Here is a 24,642-nt window from a genome sequence, read left to right as displayed (position 1 = left end):
AGGGCTGTGCTTGAGGCATATGAAAGTTCCCAGGCTAGGAGTCTAATTGGAGCTGTAGCTGCTGGCCTACATCACAGCCACAGCAACTCAGGATCCGAGCCACATTTGTGACCAATAGCGCAGCTCATGGCAATGCTGGATCCTGAACCCACTGCCTGAGGCCAGAGATCAAACCCGAATCCTCACGGATACTAGTCAGATTCATTTCCACTGCACCATGAAGGGAACTCACAGTTTTTTTTATTTTTATTTAAAACCCATTGACTTGGTACCATGTAGCAATGATATCTAACACTGAGCACTACCAGTGCAGGGAATTCCACATAAATTACTGTATTTCGTTCTTATACTAACGCCATGAGCTAGATATCATTGCTGCCATTGTAAAAGAAACTAGGACCCAGTGATGAAAACATCTTCCGTGAGATCACAGGTCTCAAAACTGGCAAAGGCAGGATTGGGTCTGAGCTGTAGAACTTCACTCTCACCTCCACCTGCTCTGGCACAGGTAAGGGGTAAGAGACATAGCATCTTGGTTCAGAGCAATTTCACCAAAATGAACATCGTCTTTGTAAGTACCTTTTCTTTAATTTTTTTTTTTTTAAGGGATGCACCCATGGCACATGGAAGTTGCCAGGCCAGGGGTCAAATCAGAGCTGCAGCTGCCGAACTACACCACAGCTCATGGTAATGCTGGATCCTTAACCCACTGAATGAGGCCAGGGATCAAACCCGTGCCCTCATGGATACTAGTTGGATTCTCTACCGCTGAGCCACAGTGGGATTTCCTATAAGTAGTTCATTTAAGTGAGATAAACAAGGAATGCTGGGAGAGCATAGGAGGTGCTCTTACAGTTTGGGGAGAGGAAAATAGGGCCACAGATAAGGATCAGGGTAGATGCAAGTTTGTATTCTTCTTCAAAACTGCAGTCAAGAAGTTCAGACAGGTTTTAGTGGTCCTTGAGGCTATATCACTGTGACCTTCTTTCTAGTCATCAAGTAGTTATGTCTTCCCTGTGTTGGGTTTTGGTTCTGCGGAAGAGCTCAAAGATATTGTTACGTGTATCCCTTGAGGGGGAACCAGGACCCTTCCCCAAGGCTGCACTATTGTTTCTTGACTATTCCGCCCTAGTCTCTGCATCCCCTCCCTTCCCTGATTAGCACTGGTTTGGATTTGCCCTTTGGAACTCTCAGAAGGTCCAGGATGCTGAAATGAAGCCTACTCCCTACAGGCAAGAAACAGAGGAGGCGGGAGAAAGAAAGGCTTCCATGCCCAGGAGCCCCTGCTCAGTTTCAGGCAGAGAAAAAAAATTAAACAGAAAATATTTTATTGCCATATACACCTTGCAACCAACTTAAGATACTTTTTTCCCTCAAGATCATTTTATTAGAGGGATATCATTGACTGGCGAGAAATGTGGAAAGGATGAAATAAATAGCACGGGATCAGCAGGAATATTACACAGGCACCACTTTATGATTTATCTAAGTGATGCTTACGCAGAGGGAAAAGAAAAAACTCTTTGCATTAGAAGAGTCGCTTTTTCACTTCTAAAAATATTTTCAGACATAGCAGCTACCAACTGTGTATCAGGCAAATAAAGGATAAAATCCTTCTGTTGGGCTAAAAAGCATTAAATGCTTTGCTTAAAACTCATTGGTAAATAATCTTCTGGGAATGATTTCGGGGAGAAAGCTGCAATTCAAGCAGGTTGCAATTATGAATTCAGTAAGACTACGTGAAGGGAGAAGTGGGAAATGCAGTCTCCTTTATTCAAGGTTGTACTTTACCTGCTTTGGTGCTAATGATTCTCCTGGCTCTGCCCTGATCTCTTTTTTGTTATGTGTATATGTGTGTGTGTGTTTATGTGTGTGTGTGTGTTTATGCATGTCTGTGTGTTGTTTCTTTTTTTTTTAACTTTTACTTTGTAAACATTACATTTTTTAAATGCTAGGAATCCAAAAACTAACACAGTGTTCAAAGAGAAATTAAATCAGTGGTTTATATAGCATAATGTCATAATATTTTCCATACTATTTTCCCTTGCCTTATTAATATAACCATCAGTCTATTAGCTTTAACTGCTGCTGAAGACTGAGCAGATGTCTTCAATGAATACTTCCATCCATAATTACCCCTTCTTTTTTTCCTGAGAAGTTCAGCTAATTCAGATCGTACCAATGTATATGAAAAGTTTAAATGATTTCTCCCAAAATGCATTACCTTTTTCTTATCTACATTAAATTCCATCTGTCATTATGTTGCACAGTCTCACACTTTGATTAGATCCTTCTGGAGTTTTTAACAATCCTTGCTAGTTTTGTGTGTGTGTGTGTGTGTGGTTTTTTTTTTTTTTCTACTAACCTAAATAATCTCACAGCATTTTATAGAAGAACTGTTTTTACAGTTACGACTCTCTGCCATCCTTGCCTTTGTCTGGATTTGCTATTAGTATTGTGTATGCATAGAAATGCATTAAGTGTGATGTTGCAACCATGAAAACAGCATAGACACTTAAGCAAAAACAAACAAAAAAAAGGAAATAAAATCAGGTCTGGAAACCTTTTCCTGCCTTTTTTGTGCAGCGTTCACATAACTGTGTTTCTGAAATAATACTAATTAATTGTCACTAATGGAATTAGGAGAACTCATTGGTAATTGTATCTTCTACCAAAAAGCATGAGTATCTGAAATTTCTATTCCCTACGTTTTTCCAAATAAATAGAATAATTTTAATTGGGAAAATACACGCTCTTGACTCTTCTTCAAAGATGTTTTAAGTAAAGATATTTGCCATTATGTTATTGCCCATGAAAAAGAATCCGTTGTTTAATTATTTAAGCACCGATTGGTTATCTGGTTCTTTACGAACTCCTTAAGTAGGCTTTTCAAGGAAGAAAAGTAACTGTTTTTCTTGCACTTTGTCTTAACTGAAGGTAGAGATGGGAAGTTATCTAGTTGGTTTAGTTCCAACTTTTAGGATTATTTTTCCACTGCCCAATCGGGATCACCAAATCTAAGAAGACTAACTTCTGGAAGTGTAAAGACCCTTTTGTCATTCATCTTAAGCTCCAACCCATAGTGTTGGCGGAAACCGCAAAAACCGTGGCAATGGAAGGAGACAAACAGCACTCGGAGATATGGAAAAGCAAGGTTTATTCAGCATCGATGCGGGCTCAGAGGAGTCACCTCCAGAGTCTGAGCACCAGGTCTTTGTTCTCAGTAACTTTTATACACTACAAGGTCTTGATTTTTCCATGTAAGCATCCCGGACCTCCCCCATCCCCAAGCAGACAGTGTCCCTCCCTAAGAAACTGAGCAAGCAAGGTTACAGAAGCGGAACTGATAAGCAATGCTGGGTACCTGATTAGCAGGGCTGCTGGCTTGGACAGAGGGCACACGGTTGTTACATTATTACAAGAAGGGTGGCATAGTGATGAACACAGCTGGAAAGGCTTGCAGCTGCCTTCTTAGCCAAGGGGGGGTTGTTCTTTAGTTAAAACTCCATTTCAATAGGACCATTTCTTCTATTCATTCATTTATTCAAAAAATGGTAAGTACATCCCAAATCTCTCCTAGGACTAGTTGCTAGTAATCTCTCCTAGTTGCTAATAATTCCTCTTTACATTGATCTACAGTGACATCCTTGGAAGATTTCAAGGATTTGATCCATAGGTCATGGTTCCGCCACAAGAAATTACAGAAACTCCTTTCTGTTTTATATAGAAATTCCTTATATCATTCAAGACAGTTTTCAAATTCATGCTGTTTCTTTATTCCCCAACAAATTTAACTTCTCCATTGGCTAGTGGCTGAAGATCTCTTCAAATTATGACCAATTTTCTCTGGATTTACACTTTTTTTTCAGTTTCTTTCTTGAAATGGGTCACCAAGAACTAGGCACATATACTGCCAGCAGTTTATTATCTGATTTGATGCCCACCAACCACTGAGTTATATGTTATTCTCCCTTTATTTGAAGAAACCCAGTCTTGGTGAAATTAAGATATTAAGTCAGGGTCCACGAAAAGTAAGAGGGAGGCAAACCAATTTTTCTGGAATCTACCAGGTCAATTATAAAAATGATTATTTCTATATAAAATGATAATCATGTTCTTATCAATTGATACTTTAACAGCAAACAACATTGAAACTATTTTGAATAAAAATGAACATCAATGTTCTTTGAACATAGGTGACTAACCCACATATAACTTTGTTTATAACTATGTGTTCTAGTCCTCATTTAAGATAGTATCCTGGGAGTTCCCGTCATGGCTCAGTGGTAATGAGCCCAATTAGTAATCATGAGGACGAAGGGTTAATCCCTGGCTTTGCTCAGTGGGTTAAGGATCTGGCATTGCCGTGAGCTGTGGCATAGGTTGCAGATGAACCTTGGATCCTGTGTCGCTGCGGCTGTGGTGTAGGCAGGCGGCTACAGCTCTGATTGGACCCCTAGCCTGGGAGCTTCCATCTGCCGTGGCTGTGGCCCTAAAAAGCAATAAATAAATAGAATATTTTCTTATTTGCCTAACTTCTCAAGTCCAAAGGAATACAAGAAAATTCTGTTTTCCCATAAAGCCAAGATCACCTCCAAGCTTGGATTCTTTTAGGATCAATGTATTTGAAGTTATTCCAGAGGGAGCGGGGTAGAGGGTAGCATGATAGATATAGCTTCAAGACCAAATAGGAAGGGGAGAAGCTATGTTTAACACATCATAAGGCTTGAGAGATTCACAAAGGACAAAGAGGCAGGCAATATTCCTAGGGAACACACCCTGCAACGCCTGCAAGTGTGCGCCTGTGTGTGTGTGCACGAGCTCATTCAACAAGACTTCAGTGAGTTTCCTCAACACCAGGTGCTGCTCTGAGTTCTGTGTTGAGGATTCAAGCAGCTTATAAGGTCCTCTGCTCTTAAGAATGCACATCTTTATTCACATACATAATTTATATGCAACATGATTCTCATGTATTCATCCATAATATATATTCACTGACTACCTATATTCTTACACATATTCTTTTTAGAGCCGGACCCTCGGCATATGGATGTTCTCAGGCTAGGGGTCCAACTGGAGCTGTAGCCATCGGCCTACACCACAGCCACAGCAATGCAGCTGCATCTGTGCCCTACACCACAGCTCATGGCAACACCAGATCCTTAACCCAATGAGCAAGGCCAGGGCTTGAACCTGCATCTTCAGGTATACTAGGTGATTTCATTACTACTGAGCCATGATGTGAACTCCATTTACACATATTCTTTATTTACATTAGGGTCAGGTTCTTCCCTGGATGTTCTTTTTTCCTCCTGTTCTAAGGGGCATCGCTATGGACCCATAGCTACTGACAACTCGAGAGCTCCAAGCATAACAACGACCTCAATTTGCCACATCCCAGGAATGTTTCAAGGCACATACACACGCTTGGATGGAGTTGGTGCAGGAATGTTTTTATATGAAATTGTTTTTCAGGGTCTTCTCAGTATTCACTTCAAATAAGCACATGATTTCAATGGATGTTTTTGGCTTCTCTTTTAATGTACATTATCACCATTAAGAATTTGACACAGGAGTTTACTTGGAACAAACAATAAGACCCTTTTCCTCAAGGCTGGGATTGGGTCTATCCAAGCCAGGGTTCAAGTGACAGTTAAGAGAAGTGCCTTGGGGAATGAGATTTTTGTCTTGTTCTGCTTTGTTTTGTTTTGTTTTTAGGGCCACAGGTGCTGCATATGGAAGTTCCCAAGCTAGGGGTGAAATTGGAACTATAGCCAACAGCCTACACCACAGGACACAGCAATGCAGAATCTGAGCCGCATCTGCAACCTACACCACAGCTCACAGCAATGCCGCATACTTAGCCCACTGAGCAAGGCCAGGGATCAAACCCACATCATCATGGGTACTAGTCAGGTTTATAACCTGCTGAGCCACAGTGGGAAATCCCATTTGGACTCCTTCCCATGGTTCAGATAATGAGCTGGAGAATGAAATTTAAGTATTGGCATCCCCACCATGACCCTTCTCCAGGTCAGAAAAGGAGGTCTACAGTCTAACACGACAGTCATGCTCAACTGGTGCACATGGCTTCCAGGTATTTTAATAAAAATAGTTAGCTAGACTTAAAATTAATAAAAATGCAAAAATGCTTTGCAGTCGATGACATGAAAAAGCAGTTGGTTACCTAAGAGTCTGCTCATTTTTGCTTTCTGACTATGCTGCTTTTTTGGAAGGTCAGTAATTTTTCTTGCATGTTTGTCTTTGGTTGGCTTTCATTTTATCAAAACCCAGTTGTAAACCTGCTATTAAATAAACACTTATAGGAGTTCCCTTGTGGCTCAGCGAGTTAAGGATCCTGTATTGTCACTACCATGGCTTGAGTAGATGCTATGATGCAGGTTTGATCCTTGGCCCAGGAACTTCTGCCTGCCATGGGTGCAGCCAAAAAATACATAAATAAATAAAAACATGTATTTTGCTAGGATGAGTATAACATATTCCCCAAAGAAGCTCTAGGTTTAGCTACTGCAGTCTGCCCCAGAATACCTTCCTATAACCAACTCATACCATTTTAATTTAATGGGATTTGTAACTCATGTTTCAATTAAAATTAAAATTATTATGTTCCTTAGTTTGTGTGATTTTTTTGATAGACTAGTACATTTATCCGGTAATTTTCCAAAGATCAACTTTATTTATCAGTAAGATGCTATTCCAAGATTGTTGTATATTTTCTTTGCTTCTGAAATGTTATCACATTTAATTGCCTGATCTTATTTGGGTTGCCATCATAGTCATTAATTAGTAGGAAGGTGAGGGACAGCCTCATATCTAACTATCTGTTATGGCTGCTTTAATGAGGAAAATACCTGCCATCATTTTAAAGGCATCCTGTATACTTCACAAATACAGCTTGCTGTAGCATTCTCATTTAGGCTGTGAACATCAAAGGAAATTGATGTCAGGTGTGAACAGAAGCTGTTGACTATATCTGCTGAGGAAACTGAGTGGTATGTCTGGGTAGGAGAGATGAAGGGCAGCTTATAACATTAACGAAACTGCAGGTAATTAGTGGAAGCTTTCAGTGGTTGGTAGGTCTGAGGAATAAAAAATGCTATTTATATGTGTGCCCTAAAGACTACAAAAGTTGAAGATATTTTTATTCTGTTCACTTCCTACATCTATAGGGAGAAGATTAAATTAAATAATGAAACAACAAAATTAAATAATGAAAATCTATAGAGAGAGTTAGGATCAAAAGAAAACTATGTTTATAATTGTAATCAAAACAGCAATGTGTGGGTTTTAGGTATGCCTTTTGCTCCCTGGTATGTTATTAAATTCAAGGAACCAAATGAAAAAATAAAGGGTTGGTTAACTAATTAAATGAGTGGCTTCAGAAAGATTTTTTTGAGAGAAAAATAGGCACCCTAAATTTGCAATGTTTTTGGAAGGGTTTTTTGGGTTTTTTTTAATGGCAATGGTAGTTCCTGGGCCAGGGATTGAATCTCAGTGGCAGCTGCAACCTACACGGCAGCTGCAGCAATGCCAGATCTTTTAACCCACTGCCTTGTGCAGTGTTTGAAGCCATGCTTTCACAGTGACCCAAGCTGCTGCAGTCAGATTTTCAACACACTGTGCCATGGTGTGAACTCCTAGAAGGATTTTTGTTAAACTAAACTTAGATATGGGTGTGTGTGTGTGTGTGTGTGTGTGTGTAGGCAATATGCTAAAACAACATTTATTTTCCAAAAAAGGTGTTATGATATATAAAAAAAGCTTCTTGGCTCGGCGGTTAATGAACCTGACTAGGATCCATGTGGATGTGGGTTCAATCCTTGGCCTCCCTCAGTGAGTTAAGGATCCAGCATTGCTGTGTTTTGGTGTAGGTCTCAGACCACGGCCTAGATCCTACATTGCTGTGGCTGTGGTGTAGGCCACCAGCTGCAGCCCTGATTCAACCCTAGCCTGGGAACCTCTATATGTCATGGGTGTGGCCCTAAAAAGTAAAAATAAAAATAATAATGATAATAATAATAATAATCTTCTTTAAGCAATGCCAAACTACAGATGTATAGGGTAGGGTTGAGGAGGAAGACATTTTACTCTTCTAGATTTTTCTGGCTGGTCTAAGAATCAAAACTGACATGAGTGAGAGTAACGGAAGAAAACCAACAGAACTTTAATAACACAAATTCATGGGAGAGACCAAGAAAAACCAAGTACCTCACCAAAATGGCTAAGACTCCAGGCTTCAATACCATCTTCAGCTAAAGACAAAAGAAGATGTTGAGGGTAGTGCTTTGGGCATTGAAGTGGAGGAAGGTGATTCACTTCAAGATAGAAGGACAAACGATTAGTAAGCAAATGTTTGCTGGGCCGGGCAGACATCGTGGGTCACAGCAGGAACTCCAGTCTCTAGGTTCAGCTGAGGACTTTCCTCCACCACATCTAGTGCATATCCTTTGCAGCTATGTCTGAGAATAGCTCTATTTCAAGAAAAGCTCTTCTAACCAAATATTTTTTAGGCAGTTATGGAGGAAGATCAAAGTTTCTCCCAGAGTCTTTCAGGTCTTAATTGTTTTCAGCTGGAAATAACCCTCATGCCAGAGTGACATTTTGGGCAGGAAAATTTTGCTTCCCTCCAGTAGACTGTTGCAGCTTTCAAGGGTTGTTTTGCAAGGCCCTTTCTACCATGACTGGTGATATTATCATTCCTGGATTGATCGTTGGAAGCCACGTAATTGATAAAAGCACAATGCTTTCCTTGACTTGGAAAGGGTAGGTTTCCATTCCTAACCCAGGTCTAACATCCTTATCCTTCGCCTTCATTTTTCAAAAGGAAATTCTGAGGTGTGCCATGTTCTTTAGAAATAGGCTTCCAGGACTTCCCTTCATGGCTCAGTGGTTAACAAACCCGACTAGGATCCATTAGGATGCAGGTTCAATCCCTGGCCTCGCTCAGTAGGTTAAGGATCTGGTGTTGCCATGAGCTGTGGTGTAGGTCGCAGACTCAGCTCAGATCCTGTGGTTGTGGTGTAGGCTGGCAGCTGTATCTCTGATTGGACCCCTAGCCTGGGAACCTCCATATGCCATAGGTGTGGCCTTAAAAAGCAAGAAAGAAAAAAAAAAAAAAAGAGTAGAAAAGAAATAGGCTTCCAAGAAGCAATGCTCTTCTGTACTTGGTTCTATACTTTTTCAGTTGTAAATAAATGATTTTGGTCATCATGCTTCTGATACATAGGATCACTCTTTATTTACTGTAATGGTCACTTGCAGATTTGGATGATTAGATTCAATTTTCTTAGTAACTCTTGGTTACAGTCAGAACAGCTTTTGTCTCTGTAGGACCAGATCAATGGAATTGACATGCCTCAGGCTAACAACTGTTGCTACTCCCTGTACTTAAACCCTTTAATACTTGTTTATAGGATTATAAGCTTATTTGTTGTAGCATTATAGCCTATTTGTTCCACTATTCCTTTGTGTAACATTTTTTAGTGTCCAGGTTCAAATATTTAAAAATTTTTTCTAATAGTAAAGAAAGTCTCACAATCTTATATGCCCATAAATAATTTAAATTGATTCTGCCCAATAAGATAGCCTCTAGACACAGTGGCTACTTAAATTTAAATTTTAATTAAATGATGGAGTTCCTGCTGTGGCAAGGTGGGTTAGGAACCTTCCTACGGTGGCTTGGGTCCCTGTGGAGGTGCAGATTCCATCCCGGCACAGTGGGTTAAAGGATCCAGTTGTGATGTAAGTTGCAGCCGTGGCTCAGATTCAATCCCTGGTCTAGGAACTTCTATATGCCATGGGTGTGGCTATATTTTTTTAAAAAATTAATTGAATAAAATAACATTGAATTAAAAATTAATTCCTCAGTTACAGGAGCCTCAATTCAATTACTCAGCAAGTCATATGTTTTATAAAACATTTCTATCACCACAAGATGTTCTTTTGGAGAGTCCTAGTGTAGATAATACAAACCTACCCCTTCTCTTGAGATAACCACGTTAATCGTGGCTTTGAAATTGTCCAATTTTAGACACAAGAATAACTTGTCTGAGGGGCAAAAGGAGCAAATGTTAGAGATTCAATAGGCTTATCTACTTAACAATCTTGAGACTTTGAAGTACAATATTTTGTGATCACTAAACATTCATTTTTTTTAATTTTCCCTTTTCCAATTAGTTAAGATTTTTTTATACGAAAAATGCTTTATCCAATCTGAAGTGGAAATTAAATATGTGTAAATTTTAAGTTAGTAAGAAAGCTCACATGTGATATGGCCTTCATTGACTTCAGCAGGACACCAAATTTCCTAACATATATATAATTGCTTTGGCTGGAGTTACTTAGGTGCTCCCACACCCATCTTCTTGGTTTCCAACCCTAAGATTAGTTCTTCCTAGGTGTGTGACTTGAAGCAGACATTTAACTCCTTCATCCAATTTCTTCATTTATAGCATAGACATAATGATACATGTACCTCTTAGGCTAATAGGTATAAAGCACTTTAGAGCAGTGGTTATAATAAGTATCATATTTATGTATTTCATAATGAATGCTATATTTTTGCATTTTCATTATGATTTTTATTGAATGGATTGATGATCTCCTTAATTATTTTGCCACACCATATTTGAAACAAATATTCACTAAAGACTGGAAGTTAGCTTATCATTGTAGTGCTCTGGAGCAATGGACTGTGAAGTGCCAGCTTCCATGTACCCATCCTCAGCTCCGCACACCTGCAGCTATGACACAGTCTTGATGCCAATATTTCAATGGAAAGAGAAGGCCAGATGCTTAGTGGTTATGTGCCATAATGTCAGGCAAACTTAGGTTTAAATCCAAGTTTTATGACTTAATGGCTCCTTATTGTTGAATAAAATATTTATCTACTATAAGCTTCAGATACTTTTATGTCAAGAAGATGAAATTAATGCTCATGGATTAATGCAATGGATTGCTATTGGGAGGATTCAGTATGGACTTTGCCCAATTCCCGGCCCACTCATCATCCCATTTGCTATAATTATTGTCTTATTGATCTCAGACCAGACTATAAGTCTGAAAGCTGCAGGTTGGGGACTTTTTATCCAATTGTTGATTCATTTAACACATACTTTTTAATGTCTCAGACTGCAATACTTCAATACAAGAAGGATCTACTCATAGTGTTGGATAAATAGTGGGGAACAAGAGTGCCAAGGACTCTTTCTTGGGTCTTATTTAATAATGGACAAGTGGGGGAATAGATTTGGAAAAACCAGATAATGATAGTTGCTAGGCAAAAAATTAAAATAAAATAATATCCAAAATTGACTTTAAATTACCCTTTCTGAGAGGTGACACTAAAATTAAAATCTGAGTAATAAAAAAGTCAGATAAAATATCTTGTATTCCCACAGCCATGGCTTATTAAACGCATTTGATAGAGCTTCTATTCAACACGTCCATGATGTTCAGGTATAGCTAGGAGACTGAGGAAACTAACTTTGGGTGTTATTTAGAATGGAGACTTGCTCATGTAAATTTTTCTAAACCAACATAACACTCTCTATGGTAACTTTGATATTTCAGAAACGATGTGAAGGATAACTTCAAGGATGAAAACAGGGATGCTTTAAACGCCCTGAAACTTTACCCTTTTTTAAGTCCCAATTAACCAGCCATCTCTCCCCGCGGCTCATGTAAAAGGGTCATCACACAGAGAAACTCCTCATTGCCAAGCCCAATAGGTATTTTTTTCTATCCTAATCCTACGAGACATTACTTCCGCATTTACACATAATCGTTTCTTGCTTAACATTCTCTACCATCTTGATTCCCGCCACCAGTCATTCTTGTCTTCCAATGCCTCTCTTTATCTCTTCCTATTCTGAGTTATCTCATCAACTTTCTTGGTTCTAGTCACTGTCTGCAGATTGACAGTCCCCAAATCCACAGTCCCAGTTCCCAACACTTCCCCGAGTTTCAGGATCATGTCCAATGATGTAGTGCATATTTCTACCTGGATACTGCATAGGAACATCAGCTTCTCAACAAGCTGACCTCCTCCTCCCCCTCCTCAAAACTCGCCATCACCCTCACAATGGATGGCAGGGTCATGCCCAGGCTCGCAGATTGAAGATGTGGTATCATTTTACAGATTGTCCTTCTTTCTAATGCTCTACATTCAATTTAACCCCAAACTCTCAAAACTAAATCTTCTTGGTGGGGAATAGCGTTTGCATACAGTATTTAACTGTTAGAGATAGTGTGTTTCAGGGGTCCATCAAGCCTGCTGGCCACCATTGATGTCCAGATTGCAGATGACACTGGAGGACTGGTCTGTGGCAGACAGGACAATGCTGCCTTTTCCTTTATTTTTTTCTTTCTTTGTCCCTGCCCAAGCCATGCAGAAGTTCCTGGGGCAGGGACTGAACCCGCGCCACAGCAGCGATCCAAGCCACAGCAGTGACTGTGCCAGATCCTTAACCGATAGGGCACCAGGGAACTCTGTCTCTGCCTTTTCCTTAATAGACATGGTCTTCATTCTGTTTTTAATTTGACAGGAGGAAATTGCTGGCAGCAATTCCTGGCAGCTTGACAGTTTGTACCTATTACTCTACCTGTAGTGTTTCTTATAGAAAAGCCTGTACATTTTGGAAGGGAAACATACAATTCATTTAAGCCTGAAAAAGGAAAAAAAAAATATGAGTCCAAATGTGGAAAATATGAAAGTTGAAATGTGTTGAGACAGCGTGTCCTGGAGACCAGATGGTTGTTGGAGGGAGGGAGATGATTAAATAACTGTCCTCAAAGAAAAGGAGTGTCTATAACAGGAAAGCTCTTCCCAGAAAACTAGGGAAGAGAAATTTCAACTAGGTGTTGAACCAAATGGACTTCTTCCCGTTCTTTTTCCAGAACCCAGAGCCTCTAGCTAACTGGACGTTTCCTACACTTAAGTTTCTTTTGTTCATTTATCTGAGGACAACCAAACATGCAGAAAACACTTCTAAACAGCTTACTGCCCTCATGGCAAATCCTTTCCATGTTTTTAAAACTTTGTGCTCATATACTTCATCCCTTTACCATCTCCATAGAGCTTAGTTTTTTTTTTCTTTTCAATTATGAAATGAAATAGTGCAATCATTATTTTTGCATTGGCCAATAAATGAGCCCTTATATTGTCTACCTAGCACAGAGTTACACAATAAATAATGCCAAGCCCTCTACTACAGAAATACTCCAAAGAACCCAAACATTAAGCCCCACCAATTTCAATAAAAATCTTTGTCCCACCTCTGAGACTTAATCACATTGAACAGAAAAAAATTCGTTAACTATCAAGCAAGGGCACATTTTGAATCACTAAAAATGGATTTTACATATTCTGGACATGAAGGAAATTCTAAAGAAAGCCCAAGCTGAACCCCTCTGTGGTGTGGATGTTTCCTCTAAAGTGAAACCATAGACGGGACCTCCCAACATCTACCTGTGTGTTTATCCCTGACACTTGTAGGCATGTGCAGTAAATAAGCAATGGGAAACCCCAGACTGACCCGGGGGGCGGGGGAAGCTATGATATTCTGGGGAAGTCCTTGAAACGGCTTCATCCTCATCCGTCTTTATCTCTCATGGAGATTGTCTTTATCTCCGCGAGAGCTAGTGTCCGCACATCTCTGGATCAGCTCTTCTTCCAGAAGAGTCTTCACAACAAAAATGGTTGATTTTTTTAAAATGCAAATCACAAACAACCCACTACAGGAATAGCAGACAGCTTGGAGTCTTGGCGTAAATGCCTGAGGGCAAAAATCAGGGCCTTGAAAGGGAGACGACTTCTTGGAATGGGGTAATTAAAGTGGGTCTGGGTGAGCGCGGAGGAAAAGGAAAGTTAGAAGAGACCATGTTCAGCTCGGTATATGTTTTTCTCTTTTCCTTTATTTCCCCCCCACTTTTTTTTTTTTGGCTGCACCCTTGGCATACAGAAGTTCCCAGGCCAGGGATGGAACCCTTAATCCTCTGCACCACAGGAGAACACCCCAGATCTGTATTTTTTAAGGTCGAAAATAAATTTGCATTTTAAAAGGCGTGAAGATGCGCCACTGAAGGGACTTCGTGGACCCAACGTCTATCATTTAATGTCCATACCCATCAGAGCTGGGATAAAATTCAGAGGGTTTTCTGTGCTGGAGAAGTGACCTCTCCGGCATTCTAGGACGAGGATACCTAGGGCCTAGGGCCAGAAACAGGGTGAGGTCATGTTGGAGAGAGCTCTTTTGAGAGACGTCCTTAGAGGTTTTTAATTAGTTTCTGAAATTTGTGACAACATTTTGAGAAATAAAAATCCATGACTTCTTTACTAATTGAGGAAGATAATTCAAGAAGTTGATGTGAAGGAGTGCTATGGGTCGGCTGGTGGTGGCCAGACCCTCCTGAAGGACAGTCAAGTTCAACCGAATTGCAGCAAAGCCAACCCCTGGAATCATGGCTGGGAGAAGGGCGTTCCTTGCAGTGCACTGGGCTGCCAGGAGCTTTTTTTTTTTAAGACAGAGAAACACTTTATATGGACTCTCATCATTTCTCCTTGTGTTTTTTCCAGAAATATAGAAATACACATACACACCACTCACAGACAATTTGCTATAATAAGCTAGGAAGGCATTTATTTCTGAAGGAAAGTGAAATGACCTAAGGACTACTGGGATGGTAACTATTCTACATGAACTGATTTATTGATCATGATTGTCTTATTAAATTATAAACCCAGTTGAGAAGAATGATGTGAAAACAGAAGTTGTGTTGCTGCATTGCTGGGTGATGAGACCTTTATCATTTGGAATACAACTTCAACAATGATAGTCATCAAAACGCGGATTAGGATTCAAATCAAAACACTTAAAAAAAAAAAGAAATACAAGTATGTTTTCCAATCAGGTAAAACATAGAAAATATTCACTTTCTATGAATACTAGTAGGACTTAATTTGCATACAATTTATTCAATCAGCCATTTATTCAACAGATAGATTTTTGAGGACACACTGGTACCAGAGGTGATGAGATTGGAGCTCTGGGAAGGAAGCCACGATGCACTGAGCATTCCCTACTGGCCAAAGGGTATAAATATTATTTCCCTTGATCCTCATTTTTCTAATTCCATATTATGCTCAATCTATGGAAATATAACAGAGATTCAATCAATGTTCCCAAAGTCAGAGAGCTGGGAAAGGATGAAAGCAGAACTTGAATTCAGTTCTGTCTGACATCTTAGGGGAACAAAGATTATTCTCTCAAGGAACTCAGCATCCCAACCCTGCACAGCCAATGATGAGAAAGGGGTGTGAAGCCCAGTGACTCAGGCAGAAAAATATCAAAACTTCCCACACACTCATTCTAGCATTTGTGAGGGTGGGTCAGGCAGCACATGCTCATTTAAAACAGGTCAATTTAACAACAGCTCCTGTCCATCTCCCAGCCTCCTTTTGTGAAAAGAATTTTTCCTTCTCCTGAGCATTTGCTGTGCTTTTATTTAATGATTTCTTTATTTATGCATTTACTCACGGAAATACAAGTATGTTTTCCACTCAGGTAAAATATAGAAAACATTCACTTTCTATGAATACTAGTAGGACTTAATTTGCATACAATACAAGAGTAGACATACAAGCATGTTTTCCAACTCATTATAGGTATCTGCTATATCTATAATAGATTACCTACTCATTATAGATATAGATACTTTATTTCAAGAGATTTGACCCAACAATTTATTTTATTTTATTTTATTTATATTATTTTTTGGTCTTTTTAGGGCCACACCCACAGCATATGGAGGTTCCCAGGCTAGGAGTCAAATCAGAGCTGTGCTGCTGAGCTATACCACAGCCACAACAATGCAGGATCCAAGCCACATCTGCAACCTACACCACAGCTCATGGCAGTGCCAGATCCTTAACTCACTGAGTAAGGCCAGGGATAGACACTGCATCCTCATAGTTGCTAGTCAGATTCTTTTCCACTGAGCCATGAGGGGAATTCCTGACCCAACAATTTTAATGTGCATGTATGTATTTACATGTATATTTGTACATATGCATACACACACACACTCAGACACACAAACACTTTAGCAATACTTTAGTATTGAGTAATTTTTTTTTGACTATGCCAAAGCATGCAAAAGTTTCCAGGCCAGGGATTGAAACCAGGTCAGAGCAACAACTTGAGCTGCTGCAGTGACAACTCCAGATGCTTAACCCAATGTGCCACAAGGGATATTCAGTAACTATGAAACACAGCTAGTTGACCCCACAAAAATACACACAACTTATCTGAGCTTATGAGATTCTAAGATAAAAGAAAAGAATATAGCTTTTGAGTCTTTAGTAGGACTTTAACTCAGGTCATTTTTATAACATTTCTGCTCCCAATGCCTAAGAAAATTAGTCTTAAGTTATCATGAAGTTCATTTTCTTTCCTCAGGGGGCCCACTTTCCTATCAAAAGTCCTAGGAAGATGGAAACTTCCACTGCCCTTAGAATACAAGCCAAGTTCTTGCCACAAGTCAAGGGGGGGAGGTGTGAAGGTAATAAAACCAGAGTAGAAAATGAAATTTCCGCAAGAACCTCTTTGTTTCTCTTAGAAAAAGAAATGCTCTGCTCACTGGTCTCATACTGGACATACCTCTAAAATCCTAGCCTATCTTTGTGTATATGTGGATCATCTGGTCACAGGAAAACCAAGAGCTTCTCTGAATGCCTGATCCTGTGGGTACCACAACAAAAACACGCCAAAGCATGTAGCCTATTGAGTACAGGTCAGTACAGTGGTTTAAAAGCATTTCCTCAAATCTTTGACACTTATCTCATTGAAAGGTGAAGTGGTATGGTTAAACAAACCTCAGTAGTATCCATGAGGATGCAGGTTTGATCCCTGGTCTCGCTCAGGGGGTGAAGGATTCAGTGCTGCTGTGAGCCATAGTGTATGTAGGTCGCAGACTCAGCTCGGATCCCACGTTGCTGTGGCTGTGGTATAGCCCGGCAGATGCAGCTCTGATTTGACCCCTTGCCAGGGAACCTCCACATGCTGCTAGTGCAGCCCTATAAAACAAAAACAAACAAACAAACAAGCTTCTTTGAAGACAGTACCTCCAAGTACAGCAGCATTCTGAGAAATTGGGGGTTAGGATTTCAACATGAGTTTTTTGAGGGAACATGACTCAGCCTATAATTGTGATGGAAAAATCTGCACGGGTGTCTTCCTTCTGTTTATTCCAGTGCCACACTTCAGCATTACAGTACATGCCATTTGCCAGGTTACACCAAGCCTTTCATGTATACTCTCTCATTGACACCTTGGAAGTGGTTAGTATCACGCCCATTTTACAGAAAGGGAAGCAAAGATTTAGAGAGATGGCTTAATTCTCCCAAAATAAGGCAGCTCATCCGTGGTCATATCCTAGTTTGTGTGACTTCAAAGACCATTTGATTTCCATCAAATCATGTTTGCTCCCTCATGGATGGATTGATTCCCTTTGGAGTTTCATTTAATGCCTAGAATCCAAAAAGACCTATTCGTGGAGTCACTAGGGTGTCAACTTAGTGGCAACCATGAACATGTTAATTTTACTAACATCAATAGACAATTTTGGGTAACGAAATATGTCTCATAAGAAGTCAACAGAAGGAAATTCTGAAGTGGCTTCTGAAGTGAAAATAATTTTGCCATTGTTCATTAGATACTGTCTACAGAAGAAACTATAAATTATAAAGTTAGACTATGAATATACATACATATATATACATATACATACGTAGGTAGCCATGGCAGTAACATTTATCCCACAGAAATTGGCAAACACTATAATCCAGAGCTCTTTTGCTGTAGAGCTGGTTGTTAAACATTTATCACCATACTGCGACTACGAAGTATTAAAATGCAAGACTTCCTTATTCTCAAAAAGAAACTGCATGCAAACACAAAACCAAACAACATGGACAGTGCAAAGAAATGTTTTAAAAATTAAAAACAGAAATCATGGAATAAAATATGCCAATAGACAAATCTACCATATAAAATAAACATAAGTGTGCAAAGCTCGCCTGTGAAAAAAGACTCTCATTGAGTTTCAAACAAAACCCAATGACATACTCTAGATAAGATGCTCCCTAACCACCCACTCCCTAAAAAATGTTAGGATGCTAACAAATCTGAAAATGGACAAAGGAATGTCTGGCAAGGATATACAGAATGAAAGTAAAGGTCACGATCTTAATTTTGGATGAAGCGTTATGGGTTTCTGGTAGCAGCATCTGTCCCCAGGGGAGCGAATAATAATTGTAGGATAAATGATTAAGAGACACTGCATGTCATTTTGGATACTTTAATATTAGTATCAGATGCTTCTATTATTTATAAAAAATAAATGGAATCATATTCTCTAAAAGTGATTGTCCTTATAAAACCTGTGCTTCTGAGACACTTCTCTGCATCAGGTATCACTGAAGAGTTTTGTTAAAATGCGAGTTGCCAGACTCCGTTGATAGGAAATTCTTATTTGGTAGACCTGGGATAAAGCTTGGGGGTCTGCACTTTTTATAAAACCTGTATGTGATTCTCTGGCCAACTTGAGAACCGATGACACGGGGTACTCAGCAAGAGACCCCTGAATTGGAGCAGAACCTCCCCCAACCAACCACGAAGGAGTCTGTTAGGGCTAAGAGAGAATGAGGACCAGGGATTTATCAAGGAGGACCAGAGAGTCCTCAATCACAGGAAAGCGAGCTCCCTTCTTCAGAGGTCTTCACACACCCGGCGGAAACCCGGACAAGCACATTCAGATTTTGGCATTGTCACATCGCCACCTTCTCCCTTCTCTTGAGCCTCCACTCCCCCATCCCCTCCCCAGACTCACGGTGTGTCCTGACACCTTCTCCTTGTGGGTTCTCTTCAAAACCCTTCAGAATGCCAGGCTTCAAACCGTTTGCTGCTGTTCCTTGAAATCTACCCAACTAATATTCCATCGTCCAGTCTCTGCCATCGTGACCACGATCAACTGCAATAACAATGGCTTAAACAGCAATGAATCTTCACAATAGATACACCTTCTCTCCTTTATTATTTCACCTGAGACTTCCTATGAATGAAATGTCACATAATTGTTTTAAATGAAAGCTCCTTCATCAGACGTGCCTGAAGTCTTAAACGATCACAAATGCCTAAACGATAGTGATCGATGTTGAAATTTTCTGCCATTACGCAATTTCTGTAGGACAGATGCTGGGGAGGACTTTTCCAACCCTCCTCCAATAATTCCACGTAGGAAGCTGCTTATGACAGCTGTGGATGCTGGATAGTAGGCAATTCGATGGTTGTGTAGGAACTTCAGGTCAAAAAGCTTTAACATATTTTTTATTTGTTTAACAAGGATATTTTCATTCATATTTGAGTCAGGCCAGCCCCCACTCCTGTGAATGTCCACATCACATCCTCCAGCACCTGCAGTGGGAAAGGCAGTCACCCCGTTCGGCTGGCCATGGGTACTGGACGCCACCTGGACCACGTCCCAGAGATGCAACATTTCAGGGAACTGACAGCTCTTAAAGCAAGGAACTCTGTGGCATCTTGCCCAACACCTGGAACATGGCCTGGCAGAGAGTAAATCCAAAAGTCCTGGTTTGGAACTTTGGATCCACAATGAAATCACCTAGGGAGTGTGTAAAGACACAGATGTCTGAGTCCTTCCCTCAGGGATTCTGACTTAATTGGTCTAGGATGTGCCCTTGTACAAGGATTTCTAAAAGCTCCTCCGAGGATTTCAGTGTACAGTGACATATGAAAAGTACTCTTCTAAAGCTCAATTTCTCTCCTAAGGGCTCCTAAATCAATAGTTCAGAGTAGAGGTAGTGGTAAATTTTGCAGCTACTTTCTAACAAATTATGGTGCCTGTCATTGATGAAGCACCCCCTTTGCAATGTCTTTTCTACCTTCTCAAGCCAATCCAAAAATTAATTTTTTCCTCTTTTTTTAATTGAAGCATAGTTGATGTATAATATTATATAAAGTACAAGTGTACAATATAGTGATTCACCATTTTTACTTTTTATTTTATTTTATTTTATTTTATTTTATTTTATTTTATTTTATTTTATTTTATTTTTGTCTTTTTGCCTTTTCGTGGGCCACTCCCACAGCATATGGAGATTCCCAGGCTAGGGGTCGAATCGGAGCTGTAGCCAATGGCCTACACCACAGCCACAGCAACGTCAGATTCTTAACCCACTGAGCAAGGCCAAGGATCAAACCTGCAACCTCATGGTTCCTAGTCAGATTCATTAACTACTGCACCAAGACGGGAACTCCTTTTTCACCATTTTTAAAGATTATACTCTAGTTATTATAAAAACTTAGCTATATTCCCCTCATTGTACAATGTATCTTTGCAGCTTATTTTATGCCTAATCTTGATCTAACCCTTACCTTGCCCCTCCCCCATCCCTATCCCCACTGGTAACCACTAATTTTTTTCCTATATTGTGAGTCTGCTTCTTTTTGTTATATTCCCTAGTTTGTTGTATTTTTAAGATTCCACGTATAGTTGATGTCATACAGCAGCTGTCTTTCTGACTTATTTCATTTCACCTGGCATAATACCCTCCAGGTACCATCCATATAGCTGCAAATGGAAAAATTTCACTCTTCTTTATGGCTCAGTTGTGTTCCATTGTATATAAGCACCATATATTCTGTATTCATTCATCTATCGGTGGACACTTAGGTTACTTCCGTACCTTCGCTATTGTATATAGTGATGCTATGAACACTGGGGTGCGTGTATCTTCAAATCAGTGTTCTGGGTTTTTTTCCACATATGTACCTGGGGTGGAATTGCTGGGTCATGTAATAGTTCTACTTTTAGTTTTTTGAGAAACCTCCATACTGTATTCCACAGTGGCTATACCAATTTACATTCCCATTAACAGCATATGAGGGCTCCCTTTTCTCCACCTCCTCAGCAACACTTGTTATTTGTGGTCTTTTTGATGATAGCCATTCCAACAGGTGTGAGGTGATATCTAGCTCATTGTCGTTTTGATTTGCATTTCCCTGATGACACCCAATGTTGAGCATCTTTTCGTGTGCCTGCTGGCAAGAATTAAATGTTTTTAAAGAAGTAAAGAGTCACATAAAGATAATCTAGTTTAAAGTCAACTGAAAGCAAGCATTCCTTCTATTGGTTCACGTATTATAAAAATATTAGGTGTGAACCTGCTCAATGCTAGAATTGGAGATACGACAGTGACCAAGCTTCTGCTCATACAAGCTTCCTTGGCTAATTGACATCTCAGTTCATTTTGAACCCTTTGCAGCCTGGGTAACTCATTCATTCAATTTTAGTATCAGTTACATATCAGACACTATCCCAAGCTTGTTGCCTATATTATCTTATTTATTACACAATCCATACAAGTGTATGTGTCTCTAAGTAGCAGAGTAGGTACATAATTTTAGAGATGTACCTGCCCAAATTTATGGGCAGTGGCTAGGGATGATATCTAAATTCAGATCCACCTGACTTCAAAACTCATGCTTCCTTCACCTCATTCTTTTGTTTGGAAAGCTGAAAGTGCTCAGAATTCTAAAATCTTACACTGATCTACAATCAACTGCCTCGAAAGTGGGTACTGCTCTCATGATTCCATCATCTAAAACAATATCCAGCAGGCCCTCTGCCATGATAAATGTTCAGATATTGGAACCTAATATGTTCAATCTTTGTGTGGTTGTTTTGTTCATTTGTTTGTTTGTTTCACTGTAGGTGAAAACCATCCTGTTCATTTGTCTCTAGAGTCACACTTATTGGCCAATGACCCTTAAATTCTATCTCTGAGGACTACACCTAGCTTCATTAGGCCTGGTGATTTGCTAATTGCTTTCCCATACCATCTTGTTTGATATTCACAAAACTTTTGCCTAAGGTATGATGCCCTTTCATGAAGGTCCCAGGGACCAGTGAAATTATACAAGTTTCCTCAGCAAGTAATGGCATGGAAGGATATTTCAGTCTTCAAGTCTGACAGGTTGGGGGAGCTGGGCAGGTATAGCCCCTGGATTTCTCTGAATCAAAAGGTTCATGGACTGATATTATTAATGCATTAGCAAACCACCTTATATCATTTAGTGCATCAATACAATAAAAAAAAAATTCAGAACAGCCAGGAGATAATTAGAAGACAGTTATATACCTTTGGAAAGGAAACCGAGGAGGCAAATGGAGCTTCTGAGATGTTGACAGCAATATGCAGCCTCTTATGTTTGCTTTATAATCATTTACAATTATTCTTACCTATCTGTTCACTTTTTTAAATTAATTTTTTTCTTTTTTTTTTTAAGGCCACACCAGTGGCTTATGGAAGTTCCCAGACTAGGGGTCGAATTGGAGCTGCAGCTGCCAGCCTATACCACAGTCACAGCCATGTGGGATCCAAGCTGCATCTGAGACCTACACCACAGCTCACAGTAACTCTGGATCCTTAACCCACTGAGCGAGGCCAGGGATCAAACCCACATCCTCATGGCTACCAGTCAGGTTCGTTACTGCTGAGCCACAATGGGAACTCCATCTTTTGTACTTTTCTAGTTATATGCTCTATTTCACAGGGAAAACAAGAACTTGCTCTGCTGCTTTATAAAGAAAAATTATAACTATTATCAGTGGTGCATTTTAAAGTAAGTGGGACATTTCTATTTCTTTAGAAAGAAAGAGAGGAAGTTAGGTCATATGCATGGCTCTAATGATGGCAAATAAGTTAAATGCAATTCATCACAAGGTGTACTCAAAATAAAATTGTGTTATAAATACAAAAGGAGAATGTTTTAACTTTTTTCTCCTAATCTTTGCCATAAAAAGGTAGTTTTTTTTTTCTCCAAACCACATCAGTAATGATGGATATTAATAGCACCCCAAACTTATAGGTCAGTAAGCTAGAGTTCTCACATAAATCTTACTCAAGCATCCTTTCTCTCAGAAGGGTTATGTCACTGAGGAGGTTAACTCTGCCCTCGAGGAGGCGAGCACACAAGAAGCTTGGGCCTCTTAACATTGTCAAGACCTGCTTCTCTATTCAGAATATCAATTAAAGTTAAAGCAAAACGCTCAGAAATTCAGAAAGAATGTTCTGAATAAACTGTTATTTTGCAGTGACTTAAAATGGCAGTAGTCACTTTGGGAACTCATAATGTATTCTCTAGAACAAGATCGCAAAAAATAACCTAGATGGGTCTTATTTCAAAAACAATGTGAGGAATATTATTTTATCATCTCTGGAGGAATGAGAAGAGCAGGCTTTAAATAGCATAAGCAAAAATAAGCCATTACTTTTCCAAGTCAGTGGCAAGGGAAACATAACCCTCTCTACATGTCCCTATTTTCTCAAAATTTCGACACTTTCTAGAACACTGCTTTCAATTATAGCCATGTCCATCAAAAGGCTCGCCTATGGAAATACCAAAGCATGGGCCTAACTTTTTCATAGAAATACTATCTAGATGGGCACCAATTTGCATAGACAATTGGCCAGGTGAAACTTCCTGATTCTGAATTGTTTAGGTTTTTATTCATACCTGGAATCCAAAGAAGTACACACAGACACACACACGCTGTTATAGCTGAAGCTTTAGCCAGAGAGTCACACATGAAATTTATACAGAGCATTAATCCCTAATGACAATGAACCTTCAGGAAGAGTTCTGTATGATAAGACAACTGTGGCCAATTTATACTCCCTAATGGGTAGTCTAAACAGGCTTAGAAAGTGCATATTCTAAAATCCAATGTTAATGCACAGTGTAATAGTTTAATGCTATTTAACACTATTTCTTAATGGTTTGTGTGAAATAGATGTTGAAATTTGCCTAACAAACATGCTTCATGTAAGGAAAAGACACAACTATTTCACTAATATCTTAATCTTTTTTAATTTATCTTACATTCTAAAATATCACAAGGGGCACATCACCACTATACTTTGCAGAACAAGCATGGTCACAAATACATAGATCTGAGGGAGTCCTTCTTCTAGATTAAATAGCATTGATCAGCTGTAACCTCTGAACATTCACGTCTCTACGTCACCCATATGGAGAGTTTCACATATTTTTGTAAAGATGGTTTTGATGAAACATAGTTCATCTTCCTGTATCAGTTGCAAGTATTGCCATTTCAGGTCTTGAAGCAATTTACAATTGCACACTACAATATGCCTGCTTTAGATGCTGCATAGCAATACTGAAAACTGGAATGAAAGGCAATATACTTCCACTAGAATCCCCGAAGAAAGTGGGCTTCCATGAGCCAGGCTGGAAATTGTCAGTTACACTGGCAGGGAACTTCATTTTTTTTTTTTTTTTTTTTCTGCCCAAGTTGTCAGCAGGTGTCTGATTTGGGTAGAGTGTAACCAGGAACTCGGTCACCTCCTCCTTCCTGGTTGTCTGTCTTAAGCATAAAAACTACTTGGTTAATCTCCATTTTAGGAGCAGCGAAGCACAATCAATGCTTTCACAGTTTAGCAGAGACTTAGAAATAATAGTATCAATGAGTCAGGCTTGGCTCTCTATTGATTGACGGCCTCACTTATGTGAGGAAAAT

Source organism: Phacochoerus africanus, chromosome 5 (genome assembly GCF_016906955.1).
Source record: "Phacochoerus africanus isolate WHEZ1 chromosome 5, ROS_Pafr_v1, whole genome shotgun sequence".
NCBI lineage: Eukaryota > Metazoa > Chordata > Mammalia > Artiodactyla > Suidae > Phacochoerus > Phacochoerus africanus.
This window is presented reverse-complemented; position numbering follows the sequence as displayed.